Source organism: Melanerpes formicivorus, unplaced genomic scaffold (genome assembly GCF_026170545.1).
Source record: "Melanerpes formicivorus ecotype bairdi unplaced genomic scaffold, bMelFor1.0.p_v2 SCAF_31, whole genome shotgun sequence".
NCBI lineage: Eukaryota > Metazoa > Chordata > Aves > Piciformes > Picidae > Melanerpes > Melanerpes formicivorus.
Genome location: NW_027142383.1, coordinates 8,684,813 through 8,701,117, shown reverse-complemented (window position 1 = coordinate 8,701,117; position 16,305 = coordinate 8,684,813).

Sequence of the window (16,305 nt, the reverse complement as noted above, 5' to 3'; positions counted from 1 at the left end):
AGCATCCTTGGCACACCAGTGGGCTCCCCAAGGCTCTGCACAGGGCTCCCCAGCACAGACCCTGGCCCTCAGGTGTAGTTCCCTGGTACAAGAGCAGATGTCCTCCATGGAAGTGCAGGAGCTGCTTGAGATCACCCAGAGCAGCAGAGCAGAGCTTGCTGCAGCAGCCAGGAGGGCATCCAGCCCTGATGAGGCTGCTGCTGCAAGGGGGCAAAAAAGCCACTCCCGTGGGACTCAGTTCCCTGGAGCTCTTCAGCTGGGGAGTGGGGGGCAGGTAAAGCACCATGCAGGTCCCTCCTGCCCAGGGGCAGCTGGAGAGAAGAGCACCTGGCAAGAGTACAGCTGAGGGACAGCTGGAGATCACTTACAGCTCCCAGCAAGGCAGGGTGAGAGGTCACTGGGGCACAGGAGAAGGCAGGATGGCGAAGCAGTAACAGGTTTGGGAACAGGCCTGGGGAAAAGGAGGGGGTGCAGCAGAGCTGTGAGAGGTGGGCAGCAGCCAGCAGCTGGGCAGTGGCTCTGCCAAAAAGGTGCCTGGAAGGGGGCTGTGGGCTGCAGGTGAAGATGAGCCCACAGTGCCACACTGGTGTAGAGATGCTCCAGGGTGGAGCAAGGAGGAGCAGAGCCACAGCAGCTGGAGCCAAGCTTCATGGTCTGAGGCACCTGCAGCCCCGAGCTGCCAAGCAGGGAGGTGGGAAACAGAGGCTGAGCTGGGGGGTAACCCAGACCTGTGGAGCCCAGAGGGAGAACCATCCTCCAGCCATGTAAAACCGGGGCTTAAACGGGGGGGGGGAGCCTGTGCTGAGCAGGAGCAGCGAGCTCGCAGCAAGGGAGAGCCAGAGGGAGCAGGGGGACACCATCCTGCAGCCCAGGGCAGCAAACTGGGGGGGACGTGGGGCCTGGCGTTGCCATCAGGCTGCAGGAGTGCTGTTGATGATCAAGAGCTGCAGCCTGCCCTGGAGCTGCAGGGGAGATGCAATGAGTCCTCGTTTGGCTGTGACTTATCCGAGGGCTCACAGCTGCAGCTTTCCACATGTCCAGGGTTTAAAAGGCAGCTGCAGTGGCCAGCAGGGCAGTGGAGCTGCCGGGGGAGTGTGAAGCCTGAGGCCAGGGACCCCTGGGAGTAAAGCCCCTGTGGAGTTACAGCGAGCTGTGCTCTGCTCTCCTCAGCACCTGAGAGGGTAACCTGCAAAGCTTTTCTCTCCAGGTCCTGCGGAGCTCAAACACCAGCAGCAAGTCACAGTGGGGCCAGACAAGAGCCCCAGCTCAGCAGCCAGGTCTCCTCAAAGTCAAGGTGAAAGAAACCTCCAACTCCTGCCCTGCCAGGCAGGTGACCCCTCTGAACTCCCTCTGCTCCCACAACGGGCATGGTTCACCAGCTGGAGCCCAGGTGCCCTTCCCCTGCCCCAGGAGCCACTGTGGCTCAGCTCCAGCTCCTGCTTTTGGCATTGTAGGGGGAGGCAACGATGGCTCCTGCTGCCCAGCAGTGCAGGGGGTGGATGGCGGACAGCTGCCACAGCTGCAGCAGGGGAAGCTCCAGCTGCAAGTGGGGAGGGAGTTTTCCTCAGGAGGGCACAGCCAAAAGCTGTCCATGGCAGTGGAGGTGTCTCCAGCCTGGAATCCCCAGACTCAGTGGGATGAGGACTTGGACAACCTCACTGAGTGCTGAGGTTGGCTGTGCTGTGGGCAGAGGAGGGACCGTGACCCCAGAGGGCTGCTCTGGGATGCCAGCAGAGGCAAAACAGAGGGCTCCTGGTTGTGTCCTGCTAGCACTGTTCCCCACATTGCCCCATGCCCACAGCACACTGCCCCTCTGTGTGACCGTTTGAGGCTGTCCCCTTAAGAAAGGGAATATGGTGGTCGGATGTTTGTAAACAAAAAGACGGATCTAAACTAATTTCATTGGTAGATTGGGAGGAAGCATCTTCTGAACTGGGAGTGCAGCAGAGTATCCTGGGCATTCCTGCACTTTTCTGGTCAGTCTGTCTTCCGCTCCTTGGGTGGCTTGCAGCTCGCAGCTCCTGGGCTTTCGGCCAAGGCTTGACCTTGAAACTGATAAGCTGCAAGGCCTGTATTAACCACTTTCCAATTAACACATAACTGCTTCTAACCTTTTTCTCTTTTCTCTCTTTCTAACCCTCTCTGGGGAAAGGGGGAGAGAGGGGGGAGCAGAGGTGGAGAACCCCCTCAGCAGAGGGGGGAACTCTCATTTCTGTGCTGCTTTGTTGTATATTTCTGTATATATTGTAAATACTGTAAATTCTGTGTATTCCCCTGCATATCCTGTATTGCTTTGTAAATATACAGCACCCACTGCTTTGCTAATTCAGCTGTGAGGTTTTTTTTTCCTTTCCCTTCAAATTTTCTTTCCCTCTACTCAGTGGGGGGGGAGGGCCTGGCTTTTCCCCCAACCCTACGACACTCTGTTTCAGCTGACCACAGCTGGCAAGGGTGCCCAGGCTGCCTCAGCCCTCCCCAGTGCCACCAAGCACTGTGCCAGGACTTGCTGCTGGGCCTGCCCACATCACATCCCAGTCCTCAGCCCTCCCTGGCTCTGGGCTCTGGCTGGCAGGGACAAACCTTTCACTCTCCTGCTTTGGTTCATCACAGCAGGACACAAACAAGGCCCCCACACCAAAAGGCTCTTTACAAAAGCAACCCCAAAGGGCTCCATGTTCACCCCCTCTCTCATTGCTGTGCCACCACAGCCTGGCAGAGCATGCTCTATGCCAACTCCTCTCCCCTTCTGCCTGGGAGAATATCACCAAGTGCCAGTCAGAGAAGCCACAGCTGAGGAGTTCCCAGAGATTCCCATGGGGACTGCAGCAGCTTTCCATGGCAGCGTGCTGGCAGTGGGCATTGCCATGCTGATGGCATCTGCTGCATGGGAAGCATCACAGCGGTGGGGCTGGAAGGCACCTCTGGAGGTCATCCAGCTCAACCCCCTGCCAGAGCAGGGGCACCTAGGGAAGGGCACCCAGGAACATGTCCAGGCAGATGCTGAATGCCTCTAGAGATGGAGACTGCACAAGCTCTGGGCAGCCTGAACTGGTTTGGTTTAGCTCGGCAAGAACAAAGCAAGGTGTGTGGCTTGTGGACCACCTTTGCACTATCAGCTGCCCCCACAGATGCTCAGAGGTGTTCAGGATCTCATTCTCACTCACAGCCTCCCACCCACAGTCTGCTGGTCCAGGCCTGGCTCACTGCTTTCTATCTGAAAAGGAGGTGGAAGCCCCCAACCTTTGCAGGGGACACCCCAGAGCTGGAATAGCCTTTGAAAGAAATGCCTGCAGGGAAGGGGATGCTGCGGGAGCTCCCAGCTGTGCCTTTTGCAGGCAACAGGAAGAAGAACTTCAGGATCACAACAGCCAGCTTCAGAGCTGCAGGGGCGCAGGCAGCAGCTTTGATCCCAGCAGCACAGACATTGCCCAGCACCTGCCTGCGGGCAGGAGAAGCACCTGGGCCAGCTCCTGCTCTGGCTGCTGCAGGCTGCCTTGAGCAGCAATTCTGCAGCCACATTCCCAGGCTGGATTGACAGCTCTGGCACCCTGCTCCATTTAAAGCTCAGGCACAATTAGGCACAAAGCAAGCAGAGCAGGGAGCAGAACGACTGAGGCTTGGAACAAGCTTCCAGAGTCCATCCCTCACCGCCTGAGCTCTGCAGAGGTGCCTGACTCTCACCTGGGAAGAGACAGATTGATTTTTTTAAGTTCATATTTACAGAGCACTTGAAGCACAGCTGCAGACTCCTGGGGAACTCTCCTTCCTCCCCTTCTTCCCAGGGAAGAGGAGGAGGAAAAATTCCCAGTGGGAGCTCCTGAGGAGTGACCACAGATTACAGGAGAAATGCAAACCCAGAAGCCTAAAAGAGGGAGAATTCAATTTCAGCTCCATGCTGATGCTCTTCCTTCTGCTGCTGGAGACTGAGTGCTGCTGGCTCTGAAACCAGCAGGGAATGGCTTTGAGCTGGCAGAGGGGAGATGGAGACCAGGGAGGAGGGAGAAATTGTTGGCAGTGAGGCTGGGGAGACTCTGGCACAGGCTGCCCAGGGAGGCTGTGGCTGCCTCCTGCCTGGAGGGGTTCCAGGCCAGGCTGAATGAGGCCTTGAGCAGCCTGGGCTGGTGGGAGGGGTCCCTGCCCATGGCTGGGGGTTGGAGCTGGAGGATCTTTGAGGTCCCTTCCAACCCAAGCATCCCATTCTGTGCATCTGTGCACCCTGCCTCTACTGTCCAAGACAGGCAGATCCCTACCCCGGGTGGCAGAGAAGTGCCAGGGTTCAGCACACAGGGGTGGGTGGTTGGCTTCAGGCCTGGCACACAGAGCCTAAGCCCTGCCCTGCCTGCAGCTGCTGTTCATGCAGAAGGTGTTCAGTGCCTGCTGCACTTGTCTGCCCTGCAGCCCCCTCTGAACCCAGAGGTTCAGAGGCTAACTATACTCCAACAGAGAAAGAAATTTTAGCTGCCTATGAAGGAGTAAAAGCATCTTCTGAAGTGATTGGAACTGAATCACAACTTCTCTTAGCTCCCCGATTACCAGTTTTGAATTGGATGTTCAAAGGCAAAGGCTCCACACCACATCACGCTATAGACTCAACATGGTCTAAGTGGATGGCTCTGATAACACAGAGAGCTCAAATGGGAAATCTTGAGAGGCCTGGTCTAGTGGAGGTGATCTCAAGTTGGCCTGAAGGTACCAACTGTGCTGAACCTCCAGAGGAGAAAGTAACTCGTGCTAAGGAAGCTCCTCCTTACAATGACCTTTCTGATGATGAAAAGAAATATGCTTTGTTCACAGACGGTTCCTGTCATCCTGTTGGAAACAAGCGAAGGTGGAAGTCTGCAGTGTGGAGTCCAACACGCCGAGTTGCAGAGGCGAAGGATGGAGAAGGAGAATCCAGTCAGTTCACAGAGGTAAAAGCTGTCCAGATAGCTCTCGACGTAGCTGAACGTGAGAGATGGCCAAAGCTTTATCTCTACACCGACTCATGGATGGTAGCCAATGCTCTATGGGGTAGGCTAAAGAACTGGAAAAAGAATGGTTGGCAGAGGAAAGGAAAACCCATTTGGGCAGCCGACCTGTGGCAGGACATTGCTGATCGAATCGAGAGAATTCCAGTGAAAGTGAGACACATCGATGCTCACATTCCTAAGAGCAAAGCTACTGAGGAACAGCAACACAACCATCAGGCAGATCTAGCTGCAAGAGTTTCTCAAGTAGACATGGACTCTAATCTTGATCTCGACTGGAAACACCGAGGTGAGATATTCTTAGCTCAGTGGGCTCATGATTTGTCAGGACATCAAGGCAGAGATGCAACATACCAATGGGCTTGTGACAGATCCATAGACATTTCCATGGATGCTATCACACAAGTCATCCATGACTGTGACATTTGTGCTGCTATTAAGCAGGCAAAACGAATAAGCCCTTGTGGTATGGTGACAGATGGTCCAAGTACAAGTATGGTGAAGCTTGGCAGATTGACTATATTACTCTACCACGTTCTCGTTCTGGTAAGCAATATGTGCTTACTATGGTAGAGGCAAACACTGGATGGTTGGTGTGGTGGGTTTGGAAGGGTAAGGCCAAGAAGCCTCCTCCCTTCCCCCTTGTAAGGTAAAAGAGAATAAAAAATTGAAGGGAAAGGAAAAAAAAAACTCACAAGCTGAATTAGCAAAGCAGTGGAGCTATATTCACAAAGCAATGTAGGGTTTGCAGGGGAATATTTACAAATATACAGTATCTACAATATATACAAAGATATACAACAGAGTAACACAGAAATGAGAGTGACCCCCCTCAAGGCAGAAGGGGTTCCCCACCTCCGCTCTCCCCTCTCTCCCCCCCCTTTCCCCAGAATGGGATAGAAAGAGAAAGAAGAGAGAGGAAAAAAAAAAAAAAAAAAAAAAAAATGTTAGAAGCAGATTGTGTTAATTGGAAAGGAGTTAATACAGGCCTGGTGTCTGGATTTCAAGGCCGAGGCCTTGGCAGAAAGCCCAGCACAGAGACAGAGCTGCTGCACGAAGAAAAGGCGGAAGCAAGACTGACAGAGAAGTGCTGGAAATGTCCAGTTCACTCCCAGTTCCAAAGGTGCTTCCTCCCACTCTCCCAATGAAATTACTTTAGACTATTCCTTCCGTTTACCAACTTCCGTCCACCATATCCCCTTTCTTAAGGGGACAACGTCAACCGGCCACAGTCCACCCCTTCTAAACAATTTCATTGGCTGTTCACACTGTCCATCCAATCCAAAAATGATATTTACAGTTCATGAGTAAAGTTCATAGTCCATTCCGGCTATGCTCAGATGTAGATGATTCAAAAGTCCAAGAAAGTCAGAAAATGAGAAAAATGGAAAACAGTTCATTCCTTCGCCGACGAAGCGAAGAAAAGGGAAACAGGGATTCTCAGGTTCTCTTAGTTGACTCAGGGCTCTCATGGATCTCAGGGTTCGTGCACCGTAGATTCCTCGTTGATTCTTCCTTTGGACGCGATGTAGCTATACAACAGTTCGAAATTAACCTCTTTCAGCTAAAGTTAAATTTCTTCGTGGAATACACTGAATTTCACCATTTTCTTGCATTACCCAATAAGTGTGACCCGGACCTTCAGCTGAAACCACCCCTCGGATAGGTTTAGCCTCTCCTGAGGGTGAAAATACCCAAACAGTTTTGCCTAACAGGTTCTTTTCTCTAACAACAGGAACTCTATCACCTTCTACTTTCCGTAGCAAATCTGAATGTGCAGGTCCAGCTCGGTTCACTGAACCTCTACTATTTACCAGCCAGGTTGCTTGTGCTAAATGTTTTTCCCAGTTTTTCAAAGATCCACCTCCCATGGCTTTGAGAGTGGTCTTCAACAAACCGTTGTAGCGTTCAATCTTCCCTGAAGCTGGTGCATAGTAGGGAATGTGGAATATCCACTCAATACCGTGCTCTTTTGCCCAGTTCTTTACAAGGTTGTTCTTGAAATGAGTTCCGTTGTCTGACTCAATCCTCTCTGGAGTTCCGTGTCTCCACAGGATCTGTCTCTCCAGACCAAGAATGGTGTTGCGTGCAGTTGCATGTGGAACTGGATAAGTTTCCAACCATCCAGTGTTTGCCTCTACCATAGTAAGCACGTATTGCCTACCAGAACGAGAACGTGGTAGAGTGATGTAGTCAATCTGCCAAGCTTCACCATACTTGTACTTGGACCATCTGTCACCATACCACAAGGGCTTAAGTCGTTTTGCCTGCTTAATAGCAGCACAAATGTCACAGTCATGGATGACTTGTGTGATAGCATCCATGGAAATGTCTATGGATCTGTCACGAGCCCATTGGTATGTTGCATCTCTGCCTTGATGTCCTGATGAATCATGAGCCCACCGAGCTAAGAATATCTCACCTCGGTGTTTCCAGTCGAGATCAAGATTAGAGTCCATGTCTACTTGAGAAACTCTTGCAGCTAAATCTGCTTGATGGTTGTGTTGCTGTTCCTCAGTAGCTTTGCTCTTAGGAATGTGAGCATCGATGTGTCTCACTTTCACTGGGATTCTCTCGATTCGATCAGCAATGTCCTGCCATAGGTTGGCTGCCCAAATGGGTTTTCCTTTCCTCTGCCAACCACTCTTCTTCCAGTTCTTTAGCCAACCCCATAGAGCATTGGCTACCATCCATGAGTCGGTGTAGAGGTAAAGCTTTGGCCATCTCTCACGTTCAGCTACGTCGAGAGCTAGCTGGACAGCTTTTACCTCTGTGAACTGACTGGATTCTCCTTCTCCATCTTTCGCCTCTGCAACTCGGCGTGTTGGACTCCACACTGCAGACTTCCACCTTCGCTTGTTTCCAACAAGACGACAGGAACCGTCTGTGAACAAAGCATATTTCTTTTCATCATCAGAGAGGTCATTGTAAGGAGGAGCTTCCTCAGCACGAGTTACTTTCTCCTCTGGAGGTTTAGCACAGTTGATGCCTTCAGGCCAACTTGAGATCACCTCCACTAGACCAGGTCTTTCAAGATTTCCCATTCAAGCTCTCTGTGTTAGCAGAGCCATCCACTTAGACCATGTTGAGTCTGTGGCATGATGTGGTGTGGATCCTTTGCCTTTGAACATCCAATTCAAAAGTGGTAATCGGGGAGCTAAGAGAAGTTGTGATTCAGTTCCAATCACTTCAGAAGATGCTTTTACTCCTTCATAGGCAGCTAAAATTTCTTTCTCTGTTGGAGTATAATTAGCCTCTCAACCTCTGTAACCTCGACTCCAGAAACCAAGAGGTCGTCCACGTGTCTCACCTGGAGCTTTTTGCCATAAGCACCAGGTTGGACCATTGTCACTTGCAGCCGTGTACAAAATGTTCTTAATGTCTGGACCATCTCGGACAGGTCCCAGACCCATTGATTGAATCACCTCTTGTTTTATCTGGTCAAAGGCTGCTTGTTGTTCAGGTCCCCAGTGGAAATGGTTTCTCTTTCGAGTCACATCATACAGAGGTTTCACAATCTGACTGTATCCAGGAATGTGCAGTCTCCAAAATCCCACTATCCCCAAGAAACGTAGGGTCTCTTGCTTGTTTGTGGGACTTGCCATGGTAGAGACTCTATTTACCACATCCACTGGAATGTGTCGGCGTCCATCCTGCCACCGCACTCCCAGAAACTGAATCTCTGTGGTAGGTCCTTTCACCTTGTCTCGCTTGATGGCAAAACCTGCATCCAGAAGAATGTCAATGATTTTGTTACCTTTCTCGAAGACTTCCTCAGCAGTTTTACCCCAGACGATGATATCATCGATGAACTGGATGTGTTCTGGAGCACCGCCTTTCTCCAGAGCATCGTGGATCACTGCATGACAGATGCTTGAGCTGTGGATCCAGCCCATTGGCAGTCTGTTGAAAGTGTACTGGATTCCTCTCCAGGTGAAAGCAAACTGAGGCCTGCATTCCTCTGCTATGGGAATAGAGAAAAATGCATTAGCAATGTCTATGGTAGCATACCATTTGGCCTCTTTGGATTCCAGCTCATACTGTAGCTCCATCATGTCTGGCACTGCTGCACTCATAGGTGGTGTCACTTCATTTAGGGCTCGGTAGTCTACTGTCAGGCGCCAGTCTCCATTCTGCTTCCGCACAGGCCACACTGGACTGTTGAAAGGTGAATGAGTTTTGCTGACGACTTTCTGACTTTCCAACTGACGAATCAGATTCTGAATGGGCAACAAAGAGTCACGGTTGGTTCTGTATTGTCTGTGATGCACAGTCTGAGAAGCAACCGGCAATTTAATGTCCTGTATCTTATGTTGTCCCACAACTGCAGATTCATCAGAAAGTTCAGGTCTGGCAGACAGCTTCAATTTTTGTCCATCAATTTCTATAGAAGCTACTCCAAAAGCCCATTTGTAACCTCTAGGGTCTTTGAAACGCCCTTCTCTCAGAAAATCAATTCCCAAAATACAAGGTGCATCAGGTCCGGTCACAACTGTATGCTTCCTCCATTGTTTACCAGTTAAACTTATATTAACCTCCACCTTACTTAACTCTTGAGATCCACCAGTGACTCCCAGAATAGTTATAGACTCTGATCCCTGATAATTTGATGGTATTATGGTGCACTGAGCTCCTGTGTCAACCAAGGCCCTGTACTTCTGAAATTGCGAAGTGCCAGGCCACTGGATGTACACATCCCAATAGATTCTATTATCTCTGTTATCCCTCTCCTCCCCCTGGCGGGAGGCAGGGCACCCCTAGTTATGGGGAACATGCCCACATGTGCATTGCACATAGTTTGCAGGGTTATAACTTTGCATGTTATAACTGGAGCCACTGTTGGAGCCATAAGAGTCGTTCTGAGGAACTGTGGAAGTAACAGCTACCCTTCTGGTATTGCTACCTTGGGTTCTGCCACTTTGCAATTCCCTCAGTCTCCTGAAAAGATTAGCAGTTGGTTGGCCATCCCAGCGGTTCATGTTCTCACCAAACTGATCACGCAGAGTTATCCAAATAGTTCTACGTGATTGCCTTGGTGGTCTGTTTTGGAATGACCTGTTTTGGAATGACCCGTTTTGGAATGACCTCCTTGGAGAACGTGTATTCCTCACAGATGAGACTTGTACCCACCTGGAGGAAGAACTGAAATTATCCCTTTGTGCCAATTGGGATATGGAATTTCTAAATTCATCTTTTAACTCTCTTATGCAATTCTGTATATCACCAGACATAGTTTTAATGGCTGAAACCAAAGAACCACGTGTCATGCTATCCTCCAATTGTCTCATTTGATCACTGAATTGGCCAACCGTAGGAGAAGCTCCACCATAACTTCTTGACACAATTCTGCTTGCCAGAATGTTTGCATAATTAGAAGGAGCAAGTTTGATGATCTTTTTAGCAAGACCAATACCCACAGGAATGTCATCAAGATTCAGAGTTTCATGTTCACCATAGAGTAGCTCTCTAACAGCAAATTCTCTCAAGCGCTTAATTCCCTCATCTATGGTAGTCCAGGGTTTAGGATTCCATGGAAGATCATCTCGGGAAGGGTATCTCAGGGCAACCGCCATTAAAAGGCGTATCCACAGATTAACCTTACCGAGAGCTTCGCCTAGATGTCTATCTATTCCATTGTCCCTCGAGAGAGTTCCTAACTGAGCTGCTGACTTGTCTCCAACTGTTAGAGCTGAAGCACCTGTATCATAACACCTACTAAGCCAAGCTAGAACTGGCTCCTTATCTGCCCTGGTGAAATCTTTACGGACATTTCGCAATTCCTCGCGGGGCGAAGAACACTCCAAAATATCATCTTCATCTTCATCTCCCTGAATTCTTTGCCCATATAATCCTGCTGTCATTCTCCTAAGGATCTCTTTAAGCTGAGAACCACCTTTGCCAGCTCCTGTCCTAACTTCATCTCTATCCTGCTTTGATCTCACTAGGTTAGCTAGATCTTTAAAACAAACCTTCTCTTCCTCCTGAGCAGGATCTTTTAGAGTAGAGGGCCCCTCACCAGGATCAGTCTCCAACTCCTCTTCTTCTCCATCTTTGCCCTTTGCACCTCTAGTCTTTAAAGGAGCCACCTTAACTGGAGCTGTGTTTGAATTTACAGCCACCTTAATAGAAGCTGACAAGTCCTGAGATAAATCAGCTGCTGGGGCAGTGACTTCCGGTCCCACCGAGGGAGTGGGTGGAAGTGACGTTGCTCCATTACTGGCTGACGGAGAAGAAGAAGAAGGAGAAGGAGTGGGCGCCATGTTGATACCAGCCGATGCCCTTGGCTGCTTGCCAGAATCAGCAAAGTCATTTAGAGCTGCCTTACCAATTAACTTTTTAGCCTTCTTTTTAACTGACACGGGTTCTCCACAGTCCTCGTCACTAGATGACTCTGGGACTGATCTAGAGCCACGGCGTTTTCTTTTTGATCTAGTTTTAATAACAAAACACGCCCTGGACACCTTTTTCTCTCGCTGTAAAGAGAACAGTAAATATGCGATTACCATCACCAGCAACAGATTTATACACATCAAATAAATCACTTTTGGATCCCAGGCATCACCTAAAGTTACTCTCTCCTCCGGTGGAATCTTAAAACCCTTTATCTCAATTGGGAGAGTGGTGGAGGTAACATTCCTGTATCTCACTGGCCATAGGAAATTAATACATTTTCCATACCATAATTTAACTCTATACATAACCCACATATAAATTGTCCTCACCAAATATTTACCCAGGTAATCCAAAATCAAACCCAAACAATATCTGTAAACCAGAGCCCCAAAAATTGAAAAGAATAATCGCTCCACAAACCACAATACCTTCATGTTTGCTAATTCAGCTAGAAAACACTAAATCAATCAAATAATAAATTGAACTAATGATCTGCCGCACGTTGGGTACGCCAATAAAAAAAAATGTGGTGGGTTTGGAAGGGTAAGGCCGAGAAGCCTCCTCCCTTCCCCCTTGTAAGGTAAAAGGGAAAAAAAAATTGAAGGGAAAGGAAAAAAAACCTCACAAGCTGAATTAGCAAAGCAATGGAGCTATATTCACAAAGCAATGTAGGGTTTGCAGAGGAATATTTACAAATATACAGTATCTACAATATATACAAAGATATACAACAGAGTAACACAGAAATGAGAGTGACCCCCCTCAAGGCAGAGGGGGTTCCCCACCTCCGCTCTCCCCTCTCTCCCCCCCCTTTCCCCAGAATGGGATAGAAAGAGAAAGAAGAGAGAGGAAAAAAAAATAAAAAAAATGTTAGAAGCAGTTTGTGTTAATTGGAAAGGAGTTAATACAGGCCTGGTGTCTGGATTTCAAGGCCGAGGCCTTGGCAGAAAGCCCAGCACAGAGACAGAGCTGCTGCACGAAGAAAAGGCGGAAGCAAGACTGACAGAGAAGTGCTGGAAATGTCCAGTTCACTCCCAGTTCCGAAGGTGCTTCCTCCCACTCTCCCAATGAAATTAGTTTAGACTATTCCTTCCGTTTACCAACTTCCGTCCACCATATTCCCTTTCTTAAGGGGGCAACGTCAACCGGCCACAGTTGGAAACTTATCCAGTTCCACATGCAACTGCACACAACACCATTCTCGGTCTGGAGAGAGAAATCCTGTGGAGACATGGAACTCCAGAGAGGATTGAGTCAGATAATGGAACTCATTTCAAGAACAACCTTGAAAAAAACTGGGTAAAAGAGCACGGCATTGAGTGGATATTCCATATTCCCTACTATGCACCAGCTTCAGGGAAGATTGAACGCTACAACGGTTTGTTGAAGACCACTCTTAAAGCCATGGGGGGTGGATCTTTGAAAAACTGGGAAAAACATTTAGCACAAGCAACCTGGCTGGTAAATAGTAGAGGTTCAGTGAACCGAGCTGGACCTGCACATTCCGATCTGCTACAGAAAGTAGGAGGTGATAGAGTTCCTGTTGTTAGAGAAAAAGAATCTGTTAGGTAAAACTGTTTGGGTATTTTCACCCTCAGGAGAGGCTAAACCTGTCCGAGGGGTGGTCTCAGCTGAAGGTCCGGGTCACACTTATTGGGTAATGCAAGAGAATGGTGAAATTCAGTGTATTCCACAAAGAAATTTAACTTTAGCTGAAAGAGTCTAATTTCAAACTATTGTACAGCTACATTGCGTCCAAAGGAAGAAATCAACAAGGAATCTACGGTGCATGAACCCTGAGATCCCTGAGAGCCCTGAGTCAACTAAGAGACCCTGAGAATCCCTGTTTCCCTTTTCTTCGCTTTGTCGGCGAAGAAACAAACTGTTTTCCATTTTTATCATTTTCTGATTTTCCTGGACTTTTGAATCATCTACATCTGAGCATAGGTGGAATGGACTATGAACTTTACTCACGAACTGTAAATATCGTCTTGGATTGGATGGACAATATGAACAGCCAATGAAATTGTTTAGAAGGGGTGGACTGTGACCGTTTGAGGCTGTCCCCTTAAGGACGGGGACATTGTGGTGGAATGTTTGTAAACGAAAGACGGATCTAAACTAATTTCATTGGTAGATTGGGAGGAAGCACCTTTTGAACTGGAAGTACAGCAGAGAATCCTGGGCATTCCTGCACTTTGCTTCTTCCCCTTTGCAGCTCACAGCAGCTTTCTGGGCTTTCGGCCAGACTGACCGATAATATAAGGCCTCTTCTAACATTCTAACACAGAACTGCTTTTTAACTAACAGTTTCTCTTTTTCTCTCTTTCTAACCCTCTCTGGGGAAAGGGGGAGAGAAGGGGGAGCAGGGGTGGGGAGCCCCCCTCAGCAGAGGAGGGAACTCTCATTTCTGTGCTACTTTGTTGTATATTTATGTATATATTGTAAATACTGTAAATTCTGTACATAAACCTGCATTTCCTAAACTGCTTTGTAAATATACAGCACCCACTCCTTTGCTAATCTGGCCGTGAGGTTTTTTTTTTTCCCTTTCATCTTTCTTTCCCTCTGCTCATGGGGGGGGGGAAGGGCCTGGCCTTTCCCCCAACCCTACGACAGACATGAAGGCACTGGAAGACCCCAAAGGCTGCAGAGTCCTGACCTCCTCCTGCCTGCCCCTGCTGCTGTAAGTTTTGTGCCCCCCTTTTTTATTCCAAATAATGGAATTTTGTCTGGCACTGAAGCCTGGTCTCTGCCAGCAGGAGCCAGGGCAGGAGCACTGGCCCTCTCGGGAGCCCTTTGCACAGCTGGAGCCAAACTGCTCACCAGTTCTGCACTGTGAAGGTGGTATGGAAAAGCTGCCCCAGCCCAGCATGTTCTGGGAGTGCATCAGGTTTAGGAACTCACTGGCAGCACTTCACCACCTCTCACCTCTGCCAGCAGAAGCAGTGTCTCCAGGATCTGCCAGGCACAACTGCTGTCGCTGGGTCCCCCAGCAGGGACTAACTGAATTCCTTACTGATGGAATAGAGCTAAGGGCTGCTTGGTCTGGAAGGGACCTTGAAGATCAGCCAGCTCCTGGTGTGGGTTAGAGGCCCAGCTGGGAACACCAAGATCAAAAGTGCTGAGGCTGTCTGTGTGCCCCAGGACCACAGGTGGCCACCCAAAGCCCTGCTGCTGTGTGCTGGCAGTGGCTGTCCTGGTGCACAGAGCCCAGGGAAGGCTGATCTCCTTTAGGAGCAGCTCAGATCAAGGACAGAGCCCAGGGAAGGCTGAGCTCTGGTAGGAGCAGCTCAGATCAAGGTCAGAGCCAGGGAAGGCTGAGCTCTGCAAGGAGCAGCTCAGATCAAGGTCAGAGCCAGGGAAGGCTGAGCTCTGCTAGGAGCAGCTCAGGAGTGCAGGCTGTGCTGCCGAGGACCTGCCAGGGTTTTCACAGCGTTTGTTGACACTTCCTGCCCCACACTCTTTGATGCTCAGTCCCATCAAACGCTGTGGTAAGCCCCAGGGAGCCCTGGAGACTTCTGGTTTTCCCTGTCTGCAAGGGTTTCCCCTTCTTGCCCAAGAAGCTTCCATATGAAATCTAAACCACCTGAGTTCAGTGGCTGGCACAGCACTGCAGCCTGGCAGGCAAAGCCAAGTCTCTTGCAGGTGAGCAGGCAGCAGCAACCCCCTGGCAATGTGCTGCTGCAGTTGATGCATCTCTCATCTGTCAGACTCCTCTCCTTGCTTTTAGTCTCTCCACCCTCAGCCATTCTATTCCTGGCGAGGGAAAGCAGGCAGCCAGGGCTCCTTTGTGCTGCTTCCAGCCCTCTCTCCCTGAAAGGACCCCAAGTGCTCTGACAGGTGGCAATGTGCCTGGTGGCCTGGCTGCTCCAGTGCCAAGTCCTCCTGAGGGCACTGGGGTACCCTGGGGCAGCCTCCATACAAAGGCAGGTACCAGAGTGTGGTTTTGCCCTTTGTCCAGCTGTGCAGGCTCACATCTGCTCTTCTCAGGCTCAGTGCCAATCATCACAGCTCTCACTATTCCTCTTCCTTGGCAGGGGGGCACCTGAAACAATGTCTTGCTAAGAGGAATAAGAGCAGCCCCACACAGGGGCTGGTGTCCAGGTGTCCTGGTGCCACTGTCTCTGTCACACCTGCCTGGCTTGCTGGCACAGCAGGCAGACTGCAGATGAAGGCACAAGCAGAGGCCACAGTAAGTGTTGTGGTGGAGCTATGCTCTCTGACCACCCACCTGGCCCTGCCCACAGCATTTCCCAGGCCATGCAGCTCCTGCAGCAGGATGCTCAGGGATGCCCTGGGAAAGCAGCTGCCTCAGTGTGGCTCTGACCTAGCAGGTGCAGGGTTGGCTGTCTCCATGTGGCACTCTCCAGAGAGCAGAGCTGGAAGGCTGCAGTGTGGGAGCAGCAGCACTCACAAACTCACTGCAGGGATGGACCTGCAGCTTCTTTTCATCTCAGGCTGTTGGTGAGCAGCTGGTGACTTTCCAGTGCACCCTTCCTTGCTTCCCAAGGCTTTCTGTAGCTCAGGAATTGCTCCTCACCAAGCATCAGGGCTCAAAGCTGCCTGCAGGCTTGGCTGTGCTTCTTTGTCTGGCCTGCACCATCCTGCACCTGGTCCCAGCTGGAAGGGTGCAGCATGGGTAGGACTGATGCCAGTGTCCCATTTGGTCCTTCTTGTGTGGGCCCCTGCTGAATCCAGAACTCCTTTCAGCGTTTATGTAGTGCCTTGTGAGCTGATCCACAGGGCAGCAGGGTGCTCGAGGAGGGGGCAGCAGGGCTGCTTCTGCAGCAAGTTCCCACTGCCCAGAAAGTGCCCCCAAGTCTCCCAGCATGAGCAGCTGGGTGGCAGCCATGTTAAAAATGGAAGCAGGACCAAGTGCCACAGCTGTGTCACACATGAGAGTAGCACTGAGTGCCACAGACTGACTCTGCCAGGAGGCCTC